General features: G+C 42.1%; 1 long non-coding RNA gene across 2 annotated transcripts; it reads left to right on the forward strand.

Moving 5' to 3' along the window:
* Positions 1 to 46: 46 nt before the first annotated feature.
* LOC149918930 (uncharacterized) lies at positions 47 to 13291 on the forward strand. 2 transcript variants are annotated; one of them, XR_016464136.1, is made up of 3 exons: positions 47 to 339; positions 2965 to 3089; positions 3939 to 5481. It is a non-coding gene; the product is annotated as an uncharacterized LOC149918930 (long non-coding RNA). The 2 variants fall into 2 exon arrangements; XR_016464135.1 differs by lacking the exon at positions 3939 to 5481 and adding an exon at positions 12155 to 13291 and having other exon boundaries at positions 48 to 339.
* Positions 13292 to 13752: the final 461 nt, after the last annotated feature.

Below are 13752 nucleotides of genomic sequence, written 5' to 3' on the forward strand. Positions count from 1 at the left end.
TCAATCAAAGACGGCGCCTGAGCAACGGCGAGGCCCGCCTCCCCGCTGCCATGGAAACGGCGTGGCGGGCGCGGGTGGAAAATGGCGGCGGACGTTGGGGAGCCTTAATGAGTAGGCAGCGACCGGAGAGAAAGCGGGGTCTAAGAACCCGGCCTGCTCTTGGCAGGAAGACAGGCGTGGCTGCGGTGCCGGTCCCGGCTGTGCCAGTCCCGTGTAACCATAACCCTGCTCACAACCTGGGCATCCTCACAAGCAGCGCATTAAGAATGCAGGCAGGGGTGAGCAGGATTGCTTTGGTGTGTGTGTCGTTCCTCCATTTCGAGAGGCCAGAACACAAAGGTACGTCAGAAAACTGGAGGACGTTTCAGTTACATTGCACCTTAGCTGGGATGCCACCATACCCACATTTCTTTGGGGAACATTAGCAGAAAATACATCTGCATCTCACTACATAGCATCATTTTTACTGACCTCCTTACTGAGCTCATGTACCTCTGTTAGTCAATGGCTTCTTCTCTCATTTATGGATGACAGTGCCCGTATCGCTGTGTGGAGGCCTATTTTGCTGAATCACACCCAGACAGACATTCAAGAAATAGCTCCCGCCACGCAAATCGTGCAGACCAGCTTCGTACAAGCTGCAGTAAATAAATAATGAGGTCATGCAGCAGCTTAGACAAATAAAATTTGTTTGATGTCTTAAGAAAGTTTAAAATTTTATATGCACATTATATAAATATATGTATACACACAAATATTTAAATCCGTTGTCACATCGTAAATTCTTGGATTTGTTTTTCATCTATTTCCTGCTCACATCTAAGGAAAGCACAGCTCTTGGGACTGCTTTTTGGAACAGTTGTCACCTGCTTGTCTGTCAAGTGCAATGTTTGATGACCTACCAGCATGCAATCCGACGCATTTGTTTTACTTATGTCTCAGAAAAATCAACTTGCATTCCTGAAGGTTAACCGCCTCTCTTTAACGTGAATCATGCAGAGCATGCAGGAGTGACCACAAACTTTTTGTCCGTACTGTCACCTACCACCATGCCTTAGCCTGATTTTCCCTATGGGAACAGACATTTTCAATCATTGTAAACTTATTTAATCACAAATGTCTCTAGAACCATTTGTTACACTAATATTTTTTTATATGGCTGGCTAGTTGGCCAATAACCACTAGAACTGCAAGCCAAACTCATTTCATACAAGTCAGAGAGGCAAACTGAGACCGTAATGAATTTCTGCCACTGTCAACCACAACTGGATTCAAACCAGATGCTAGTAGCTGAGAGGCTCTTTAGCTTGTTATGGACCTTCTAAGCCACCCAGCCTCCAGTCTTTGCCTGTCCTGACTGAAGATTATCAAAAAGGAAATCTTTAGCTTAAGGAAATTCTTCCTGGTTCAGTAAAGTCTGGCAGGTAACTGTATTCTGCCTTGCTTTGTCTTGACCCCAATTACTAAACACTGATAAGCATCGGGAAGTAAGTGGTTGTATTATTTAACAAATGAAAGGTCAAAAGCACTGCTATTCAGCAAGGTCAGAGGTTACCATCACTGTTATTAAACAGTTTGAAAGCAGTTCTCCCATCAGTTGCCATCCCAGGTTCAAACAAGCAGCTCAACAGTCTGGCAGCCAGGAGGGAAGAAAATAGGTACCAGGCATCATTCAGCTTGGCTCAGGTCAGGCAGCTTTCCACTGATAACCTCCTTCATTGAGGGAAGGTGCTGTGCTCCAGTGGTGCACAGCAGTCTCCCATTGGAGCCCTGAGCTCTCCTGCCGTTGAGCAGACCAGGCATCTATGTACTCATGGCCAAACTGCTTCAGCTCCTCCCTGCTTTACTCCACAGCACAGCTGTTCAGCTATAGCTGGCATCCTTTTGGATGAGAAATCAAATTCGGGTTCCCTTGATTCTGATGGAGCTGGAAGTATGCAGAAATATTCCTCCCAACTGTGTTGAATATAAAGTCTGTTTTTCCTCCCATTTACCTCAAAACTTAGGCTGTCTCTGGCTTCAGAAACCTTGTGGCTTTGAGTTGTTCCTTTGCATGTAAATCACTGCTGTATAAGGCAAATAGATTAGTAAAAGAGAACAAACAAGAAAACAAAGTATGGAGTCTTTCTCAGGAAGGAAGACATAAGAGATGACTGACTAAAGGAAAGGAGATTTTGGATGACAAACAGTTGGAGAAGCTTCAAGAGCTGCAAAGTGAAACTTTGACCTATGCTGAGCATAAAATATGGCACTGGAGATAGGCAACAGTTTAACGGCAATAGAAGGCACCGGAGTGTCCCTACTTTTTTCTAACACTGGCTCTTCCCCCCGTTTTTGAGATTGTACTAAATATGGCAAGTCTCTGGGAATACTCTGACTGGAAACTATTCAAAGAAAATAGATATAGGTCTTTGTCTTGTCAAAGACCAATGCCATTTTCTCCATTAATGAGACAAGCTCTCTGCTTTGTCCAGTTGGAGAGATAGGAGTGAAGGCTGCAGCTCAACCACATCTGGAATCACTGCAGAAGCATCCTCAGTAAAAAGTTAACAATAAATTGAGCTAGTAGGTCAGGATGGGAACAGCTGCACGGAGATAAAGAGGAAATCTATGGGATGACTTGACAAGCTTTCCCTAGAGATTCTCTTTGATGTAATTCTGGACAGGCAATATGCCCCCCCAAAATGGTTATCCTGCTGTAGTCAGGTTGAGATGGAAATGAGAGACAACAGCTTTGTTGTATTTGTGACATGAAGTTTTCTGTGTCTATCAGATTCATTTCATCACTTCTCTAGTAAGCATCTATCTTCTTGAGAGCTCCTGGTGCATGGTACAGGTAAAGCATTTCCTGGGTAAAAGCACCAATGTGCTGATTACCTCATTTTGTCTGGGCATCACATGAGTAGGTATGATCCTTCCAGCTGACATTAACTGGACACACACAGCTTTTGTTGTATTTTCCAGGTACCTGGTGAGGTGAGGTGCAGCTCTTCTACCTTGTCCTACCACGCTGCCAGTCGAACTGCGTCTGAGAAGGAAAATGCTGTTGAGGAACCTTGGGTAGAGAAAAATATCACAGCAAGAATCTGGTATGGAACTGTAGGTCCTGATTGTGGTTGGGTTTCAAGAAAATGTAATGCATTTTTGAAATATTCACATTTCAAGCTACCCTTCATCCTACTATCCTGGTATAAGGAGTTAATACATTCACAAGAGCTAACACATGATTTTTTTTTAGATATCCTAAGCAAAGATAGACCTTGTATGAACAACTACCAAATAGTTTTTGTGGTTCCTGGGTTGCAGTTTGCTGCTCTGGTCTTTACAAGTTCATTTTTTAGGACTGACACTCATCTCTTCAGCACAAGCTGCAGTTGCTAAAGTGAAGATAGTGGCAGGGACCTTAATGATTTAAGCTTTTTTGAGTCATGACCAGGACCGTATATTCCAGAGAGAAGGGAATCAGCAGTCATCAGCAAGCACAGTCTTAATATAACCAAGTTTAATCAAACTGTCTTTGGAATAAAGGTCAACAAGTCTGCAGCTTGCAGGTGGCTCCAGACTGAACCTCTCCAATAGTTTAGCACAGAGACAACAAAGAACTGGGTGATTGTGAAAAAAGCAAACAAGCATTTGGCAAGTTGACAATGAGAAGAACACTTCTGGCTTACTGTCTGAGAACTTGGGTCAGAGTAAGGAATTGAATCTGGCTGGACTCTGGGATCAGAAAAATTTACTAGGCAAATTTCATTAACTGAAGTTTTCAGAAAACAAGCTTATAGTAAGCTTTGCTTTTATTTAGGCAGTGCTTTTTTTCCAGTTGGAGATGTATGTATTTCTCCCTTTGTCTGACAGTAGGAGGACAGTGACCTTTCTTCTTGTCACTATCTGTAGAGCTATTTCCAATGTTTTGTTTTGTTTTTTTTTTCCCCCCTCAGGAAAGGCCTTTCCAATCCAAAATTTCTACTCAGTCTCAGGCACTTGCTTAGAACTATTAAGCTTTAAAAGTGCACAGGACCTAGGGATCAGCTCAGATGGGCTTGGTGGCTTCAGATTGTTGCCTGCAGTTTGAATCTGGACTTCCCTCCTGGAGAGGTGTTTGCATTCCTGTCTCTGGGACACTGACACTCTGAGCCATCCCCTCAGTAAGTCTTCTGCATTTGTGTGGATTCACTCTTTCCACCTGCTGCTGAGTATCTTGGAACAACCCAGCTACATTGTGCTGACACTTTTGTGTGGTTTCTTTTCCCAGGAATAGAGTGTAGCCAGGTAAATTATCTCTGAAAGGGGAAGGAAAACAGGGTTCCTGCTCAGCATCTGCTGCAGAGTCTGATCTCCTGCTGTCTTCCCCTCCATGTGCAGCGTGTAGGCCTCCATCCAACTGAGCCTTGCAATTGAACTAACAAAGGGGGGGTTTCTTCCTTTTTACTGCAGTACTGAAAAAAATTGTTCTTTTTGTTCACAAGAAAATGTTACTCCTCTGAAATTTCCAACTGTTCTTTCCTGCCTGTGTTCACTTCTGGGCAGAGACAGAAGAAATCTGAGATGACCCAGGAGAGAGAACAGCAGAGGCTTCTGCCTAAATTATTTGAACAGCTAATACCCTTTCCAAATACTAGCACCTGGGAATCCTTTAATGACTTGAATAGTGTTTTAGGTAGACTAAATATCTCCTTTCAGAAACAAAAAACGATTATTATTATTTATTTATCTGTCTTATTTCTTACAAGCAGTTAGAAAGTAACCCTTTCCTGTGTTATGTTTCTGCTCCCATTTTGGATGTCATGAGGCCAAAAGCGTGCTCTCATTTCCTCTGACTTAAAAACTGTATTAGTACAGATAATGCAGATTTGCATCACATTTTCAAAGAGCAGAATTTATCCCTATTCATTTAGTAAAAACTTAAATACACACTGCCCATTCAGAAGTGAATTATATGTGAAAATTTTCAAATGTTACATGGATACGTGCTTCCAACATAGCTATTGAAAAGTGAAGTAAGTGTGTGTAACTGGGAGGGGAAAGTTTATCGTTGATAGAAGTTATAGACCACTCTGTAAAATGTATTTTATCCTCTCTGCTGGAAAATTGTTTCAACTGGCAGAACTTTTAATGACATTTCAATATTGACAGAGTTCTGATAGAAGATTTTTTCTCTGATCTGATTAGACTCCTACTTGCTGTAAAGAGAGAATGCAGGCTGTATTTTTATTGGGAAGGAAGACTAAATCAGTTTTATTAATGACCTGATCTAGTGTGATAAGCCTTTGAAATTTATTTCCCACCTCTCTCCTTCTTTCCTTGACCTCTTTATCATTATCTGGATCATTCCCAAAACCTGATTAAGCTTACAAATATGTAATTCATAGGTTCAAGTCACACTTATGCTTGCAAAATCCAGTCTTTCCTGGTTTGATCTCTTTTCCAGTTCTCTGACCTTTGAAGAAATGATAAAATTTATAGGAGGGAAAAAAAAAAAAAGCAAACAAGCAAATTTAAAGGTCTTCTTTTATGTGAGCCACTTACACCTGTAAACTTCAAGAACTTCAAGGGGAGTCACTCTGGGTTTGTTTGCACATAGCAGAATTAATCATTCTCCAGCCACATTTATGATCTTTAGTTTGCACTGAAATACAAGTAATATCACATATAACAATGAAAACCACCAATTTTGCATTCCTGCAGTAACTGTTTTATTTGCCTTTGTTTCTACCTGCCTCTATCACAGATTTTCCCATAGCACAGGGACCTTGTCACTGTCCAGTTAGGGCTGGTCATTCCAGATCTAAGCCAAGGAAATTTTCTGAATGAAAAGAAGAAAAACCATGTTCTTCAGCCCCCCACTGTGAGTCTATCAATGCACCAGCACAATGCTATGCTACTGGAAAACAGGGTGGGCATCACATATTCAGTTGTTTAGGCTTTATAGCCAGCCACAGGACAATTACATACTGACAACAACTTTTGAAGTGTAGATGTGCATCTGAACTGGGAGGCCTGGGACTATTTTCAGAGGCCTCAGATCCTGCTTGCTTATCAGGGTACAGTCTGAATCCATTACCATCCATCCTCTCCTTTCTCCCCTTCCTGACATTCTCCTGGGTGTCCACTGTAAAGGAAATGGAGATTAAGGGCGGGGAAGTGGGTGGTGTGTTGAACTCCTGTTTTAGGCAGTGCAGTGTCTCTTATGCTCCACCTTAAACTAGTACAAACACATCACAAAACTCAACTTGGCACAGTAGAATCACTGTGGAATGGGCTGTCGCCAGAGATATATAACCTGGCTTACCATTTTCTGAAAAATTGAGATGTGCAGACTTGGAGTGCTTTTGAACCAAATTTCTTTACCCAGAAAATCACCATGATGCAACCTTGAGCACTGTTGTAGTTTTTTATTTCAGAGCTACCATGATCAGCAGGGATGAGGAAAGATATAATCATTTTGGGAAATAACTGTTCAGTTCAGTACTGACTGATCTGGACGTCTAGTTCTAAGACTTCAGTTTGTCTCTGTGTATAAATACTCAATTACAAAATACAAAACATTTTAATGTTTTTTTTTTTCATTTGACCACAGCTTTATTTTTGCCCCTGTTAGCCCAGAATTACATGTTGGCAGTTTGAGATCATTTGTCTTTGAAGTGACAGACCACAGCTGTATATACTTGCATGAGAATAGGCTGCCAATTTCAGAACATTATCCACTTGGTGTAAGCAGAAATAAAAGCTCAGGTACATTGCTATATGTATTGCTGTATGGTTGGAAGACTCTTGCTGTGGAAAAAAAAAAAACAATAGGAAGGAAGGAAGGAAGGAAGGAAAAGGAAGGAAGGAAAAGGAAGGAAGGAAGGAAGGAAGGAAGGAAGGAAGGAAGGAAGGAAGGAAGGAAGGAAGGAAGGAAGGAAGGAAGGAAGGAAGGAAGGAAAGAAGGAAGGAAGGAAGGAAGGAAGGAAGGAAGGAAGGAAGGAAGGAAGGAAGGAAGGAAGGAAGGAAGGAAGGAAGGAAGGAAGGAAGGAAGGAAGGAAGGAAGGAAGGAAGGAAGGAAGGAAGGAAGGAAAAGATAAAAGAAGATGTATCTTAGTTAAGATACAGAGGCTGCTGGTCAAAGCACAGGTCTGGCAGAAACCAGTAGCAAGGCTTCCATTTATTTTACTGGATCAGGTTTTCATCTGTAGATTGTAGAGTGCACATGAGGAGTCAATGAACAATAGTAGCAGAAATGGCAGTAAAGTAATTGTGATAAGGTGGAATAAGTTTCTCAGTGTTTTACATGGAGGAACAAGATTATAAACCTACAATATAAACTTAGTGAGAAAGGTAAAATGGTTATGAAGTGGTTACATCCTCTGAAAAAGAGCTGAAAGATAAAATCATGGGAAGTGATTAGAGTATGACCTGGGGACCAGTCATTAGGAGTACCACTCTTCCAAAGAAAGCTGACAGATGTTCCGCATTATGGACCACAGCTGGTCCACAGTATGGACTCCTGAGGGTAGAGATGCCTCACAAATTATTTGTCAGAGCAAAACAGCATAGTTCAAACTCCCAGAGGATTTCTGAATACAGTTATATAACAATGCCAAAGTCCATGGAACTGATTGCTCAAGTCAGAAGTAACCTTGGCTAATGACTGGCTGCTTTGTATACTCTGGAAATTCTACCCTCCAAACAGGCGTAGACTTCATATCTACCAAGAGCAGCCCCTCAGTTCCTTCAGTCTGTAGCAACAACATCAAGGCACTCATTCCTACCCTGCCTACATTAAGAATTTTATTTATGAGACTACAGCCTACAATAATTTTTTTTTCCTGGTGTTATATAGCACCTCTTTGGGTGCTATGAACAATTGATTAATAGTAACATTATCATTTTTTCTTTCATTTGTTTTTCAGCTAATACAAACCAAAGTTAGCAAGGAAAGCTTTGTGTGTGTGTGTAAACTTAATGAACATTTCAACTTTTTAAATCATATTTTTAGAGGATTCTTTCTCTGCAGTGTTATGACTAGAGGAGATCTGTGATGGATAGATGAAGAAATCTCTCTCTTATGTCCTGTATTCCACTAGCAGGTGGGAATTGTGATCTATGGGCAATTGGTGGATTTTTTTAACTGTTACAGGGGTTGAATCAAAAAATAATGGGGCTGTGAAGGTAGTCAGGATAGCAGGCCTATGAAATTAGGGAGCAGGCAAGCAGTGAACATGAATTTCACTGAATGAATTTCATACTGCAAAGTTTGGTAAACAGTGCCCTCTTTGTTCCACAAAGAAGAATGCATCTCTCTGCTATTGCTATTTTGCTATTGCTAGAAGTAAGCCAAATCCTGGCCAAGAAGTGTACTGAAAAGATTCCAGCAGTTTGTCCTGGACTGCATAATCTTCATGTGTTTGGAAAGCCTTTGAAAGTCAGGGTTCCTCCAGCCCAAGGTGGAGGCTGTCACAAATATTTGAGTATAGGCTTTTGCATCCTTGCAGAGAGACCTAGCATGAAAATGGACATGCAAGTCTTTGCAAACAGAAATAAAAAGAGACTTTGACCCTCTGTAAAAGTATCTTAAGGAATCAAATGCAAGGATCCAATGAGATCCTCATTTGCATGTGGCAGGGGGTTGGAGATTCATGATCCTTGAGGTCCCTTCCAACCCTGGCAATTCTGTGATTCTGTGATTGTGTGTATTCCCTGTGCCTCTACACAAGTTCCGCCTGGCTCTTCATAAATTGGAACCTTGTCTCCCCTTCTTATTTTGGAAGCAACAAGGAGATGTGCCTTTTCAGGTGCACTCACTGCACCAGAATGATGAGAGCTTTCATGTTTGAAAGGTACACAAAACGCAGAGATGCCAGGAGCAAAGAACAATTTTCATGCCTCAGGAAAATACAAAGCTTAGAGACAAACCTGCATGGGAAGGACTCAGTTGTAGGGTATTGCACAGTAGAGTGGAAATGCACATGGCTTACAGGCTGCACGCAGCACCTGGAGATGCTGCAGCTGTTGTGCCTGGCACACACACACAGGTGCTGTAGAGGCTCACAGCTCCTCACAGTTCCTGGAACTGGAGGAAGAGGCAGCAGGACTAGCAAAGAAAATACAAACTTAATAATCAGGAAAAGAAGATAAACTGTGCTGAGTGGCAGCTGGTCTTTAGAGAACAGGTTGTGTAAATACCCCAAGGGCCTTATGCATCATTCCTGGGAAGCTGTTCCCCAGAGAGAGACTCAGCTGGATCACTGCAGCACTCCACACTGGAGGTATGTTTACTTCTGCATAGCCTGTGTTTCCTGCAAAAACATTCCCCTGCTTGTAACCAATATATGCTGACCTTTCAACAAGCAATGTTTCCCTTGTGTGCCTACAACACATCTGTCTGTACCAGGAAAAGCCTTCAAATAAATCATTTATTGCTTGCCCTCTTCTATGTGCAGAAGACAGAGGTGCAGTCTAGTCCTACTTTCCTCAGTGTCCAGCTGGGAGACCAGCCACCGGATAACAGAATACTTCACACTGTCTTTCATGCGTAGGTGACAGTTACTGTCTCTACCTATGTGTTCTTATCCTGGAAGTAATTTGTAAGAAAAAGTTGGCTGCCATAATTTTCAGCATCACATACACTGACAGCTCTGTACTGTTACTTATGCAGGGTCAGTATCTAGGACTTCAGAAAGAGAAATGCAACTTGCTGTCGCATTGAAATTTCTGTGCTTGCTGTTGATGTTTCTGTCTGTCATTGTGCAAACTGTCATTCAAGAAATAATTTACAAATGGTATCATCAGTTTGCCCTTTTAATTTACTCTTAGGCCCATTCCGTGTCTTCTGTATTTCTTTCTTTTCCTTTTTGTGCCATGCTGTGCTTCCCTCTTCTCTTTCTCTGTCCCTCTCCCAGATCTCCAGCGACATGCTTAGCTGTATTTGTTCCCTGTAATTCAGTTGTACTAGTGGACCTGCAAGTGCTGGAGGCATATAGCAGTTTTGGCTCTGGCTTTTGAACGTGATTTTCAGTGATCTTGGCAAAAGAACTGACTCCAGACGGGAACTCTGGGTTTACTCATAGGCCTATGCAGAGGCACCATGGAATAGGGTAGGCCAGAGGAGAGGAACGGATGAAGTTATTTGCTATTAAATAGTTTTTTTTCATAGAATTTGAGGTTTGGATCAGAACGCCAGTGCTGTCAAAGCAGCACTTCTGTGCCTTCCTGTTCTGCCCAACACTTGAGCTGTCACTGTTGCAGCAGTGAGACATTTGGTCCAGCACCAATCAAATCTTCATGCTCTCTTTCACTATTCCTAGACTGCATTTTCCATCCTCCTTTTCAACACTTTTCATACTTGTCATCACTCAATATCTGGCTCAGCAAAGAAGCTGATTAATAGAATATGTTTGGTTTCTGATTTACTCCGGGAAATTAATAAATAAGAAACCCTGCACAGTCTACACCAATGGCTTTGCTTATGTACTACAGTGCTATAGGCACTTTGTCCTGTGTGACACAAAGTCCCTGCTCTAGGAAACTGACATTTTTGGTTTAGAAATGACAAATGACAAGGAAGAAGAGAGACAACATGCTCTGTGTGCAGGGATCAGGCCTGTCTCCAAAGCACGCACATTAGTTAATGTGTTTATTTCATGCAGGGGGAAGGAACTGGGGATTAACTGTTGTCTTTACTCTGCAAATGAGAGGCAGAGGCACTAGAGACAAATCAGAGAGTGTAAAACAAGTGTAAAGAAAGAATTTGGACATTTGGGAAAGAGGTGAAAGGAGCTCACTCATGGTGACTCCTGAAGTTATTGTTTTCCTCCTTAATTCCTAATCGTAGATCCACACAGTGTCAGTTATGGAGCTGAGTCATCCTTTCGTTATTTATTGCCTTATTTGGTGGTGCCTTCAAGCTCTAAATGAGAACAGATAATTATTTGTATTTACTGAAGAACACAGGAACTCCTTCTCAGATCACAATATAATTGTATGAGGGCTGCTCCGAAAGTAACGCCTCCTGCGTGATTTTGTTGGTCAAAGATGTCAGAGACAGATGTTGGTAAAATGGCCATAGTTCTTCTCATCAGTATTCCCTCACATTTTGTTGCCACATGATAGATCGCAGCAGAGGGGCAGTTTGACTGTAGATGTCTGATGTGGAAGTGCGTATGAAGCAAAGGTGTGTCACTGAATTCCTCCATGTGGAAAAAATGGCACCCGCTGACATTCACTGATGCTTGCTAAACATTTCTGGAGACCAAACAGTGAATGTGAGCACAGTAAGACTGTGAGTGTTGCATTTCAGCAGTGGTGACTGTGACAGTGGGTCACCTCCACTGGCGCAATTTTGATGAGCACGGCATGCAGGCTGTTGTTCATCACTGATGAAAATGTATAGCTCATAATAATACCTACTATGAAAAAGAGTGTTTTGTAGCTGAGAATTTGCTCTATCAAATAGTGTTGTTGTGCTCTTTTTATCTGTTCTAATTTCCATGAAAATAAAGAGAAGACATTACTTGCAGAAGAACCTACATACCAGAAATACAAACAGAAAACACAGGAACACTGGGGGAAAAAAAAAAAAAAAGCCAAGTTGCTTTTAGCGTAAGTAGATAAAAGAAAGAGCTGCAGAGAGAAAGCATTATCACTTCCTTTTCATGGATAGGAGCTAAAGCATTAAGAGATCAAATAACTTGCTCAAAGTCATAGGGGGTGGGCCAGGAAGTGAACCCAATCCATCAAGACCCCTTCTTGGCTATCCCTTCTCTTCTTGGCAAAAAGGACTCTGCTCCACCTGTGCAGGGAGTGTGGTCCTTTAGCTTGCAGGCAGCAGTCTGAAAGGAGACATCAAACTCCCATTTTACAGTGTATAATAATATGTAATTTTTATAAGGTATAAGAACTACATTTGGGGATTTTGGTAAGAGTTGATTCTGTGAAAGACTGGCTTCTTGAATTCATGGATCCATGAAAAGGACTCATTCTTATGACTTCTGTGTTTAAATGCACTCACACTTGTGACTTCCCTACCTCCAACAACCCACAGGAGGGACGATAATCACCTGAATATCATAAGCAGTGTTTTAGAACTGGAAGTCAGGGGAACTCAAGTCTTGGAACAAAATTCTGTTTGTGCTAGCCATTTTAAGTAGAGACTGTCTTGAATATTTTCTTGAAGAAATCTTGACTGGAAGTTGCTGAGAAGTGGCAGAGACAGCTTGATTTTCCAGGAGCTGAAGTGGTTGCAGCCACTAGTAGTGCAGGTAAGCAGTAGGCACACTGCTGGTGAATCCTGTGAACCTGTGATTTTGCCACTGTCATCACAGCTGCTGAAGATCCATGCCTGCATCCTGTGCTTGGTAAACATCAGCTCATAACCACAAAGCACCAAGCATCTCTGGTCCAGCCTCTGCTCAGGGAGCCAGAGAGCTGCTTGCTGAAAGCTGCCTTCTGTTTGCTTGCAGACGTGTCAATATTTGCTGAGTGAGGCTCCACTTTTGCCCAGCTGGAGCATGACAGCTTTGCCACTCTTGCACTCAGTGGCCCTATCTTCCAGCATTAACATCAGGAAGTGATGAGTGACCTGGATGGCCTGATAAATGAGAGGAGATCTGCAAACAGAGAACAGCAAACACTTCCTGGGGGGCTCAGGACACCTGCTGAGAAAGATGTTCTTTTTTTTTGCAAGTATCTGGTAGCCTATGATGCCGTATCAGGGAAGACTCACAAGAAGTGCTATTTGTGGCACTGGATGCTGGGAAGAACAGCTATGAGCAGGGGAGCATGGCAAAATGTTAAGGTGGCTCTGCAGAGGAGCCATGGCCCTGTCGCTTGGCTTTCAGCAGAGCCCTGTGAGTGCAGCAGCCTGGAGCATGCAACAAGAAAGGAAGAAATACAGCCCAGATTTGCACCAGCAAAGGTGATCCCATCATCAGTTCTGAGTATACAGGAGATGGGGAAGGCAGGACCTACGATACACTTGTGGAAAAAGTGCCGTCAAGCTGAAAGGCAATGAGCTCCGCTCCAGGGTTACAGCTGCAGTTTCACAGTAATAAAACGTGTATGAGTGAGTCTTTATATGGAAATAAAAATTGAGAAGCTAGTTTCTGCCATTAAGGGCTTAATTCTCTGGGATTTCACAGCTATTTGAGGATGCTTCAGTGGTAGGAACATTATAAGAAGTGTTTTGGATTTGGTCTCAGCTTACAGGCATATTCTGCTCTGCATTAGATGGACAATAGCTTCCAGTGGTGGGAAACTGCAGAAGGGAAGGATAAGTAAACAGTTGAAAAGTCTTCGAGATACTGACCAAGAATATAAAAAAAGAACAAGCTGTTTTTGGTCTGTTTCTTCTTGATCAGCTTTTAAATCCCTCTCCATCAGGACCCTCCAGGAAAAAGAAATACAAATGACTGAAGACTGGACCTTTTTATCTGAAGTGATGCAGGAGCACAAGTTCTCCAGAAGCTGGATGAAGTACACTGGAAAATCCTTCAGAGATAGCAAGGTGGGTGGCAACATATTCCTGAGGATTTAGGAAACAGAGAGATTGAGCAAGGCAGATATGAGCAAAGGGAGTCCACCCCTTGCGTAATTAAGTAATAGCTTGGTACAGCAGTGTGTAGAATAAAGGAGGCAAGGATATGCATAGTATTGAAAGAAAGGCTATAAACAATAAAAGGAAGGCAGCAAAAAGATAGAAAAACAGAAATACTGTGACTTATACTCTAACTGATAAGAATTAATTTGGGCAGCAGACCATTCTGTCTTCTGATG

Source organism: Phasianus colchicus, chromosome 2 (assembly GCF_987193195.1).
Source record: "Phasianus colchicus chromosome 2, bPhaCol1.hap1.1, whole genome shotgun sequence".
NCBI lineage: Eukaryota > Metazoa > Chordata > Aves > Galliformes > Phasianidae > Phasianus > Phasianus colchicus.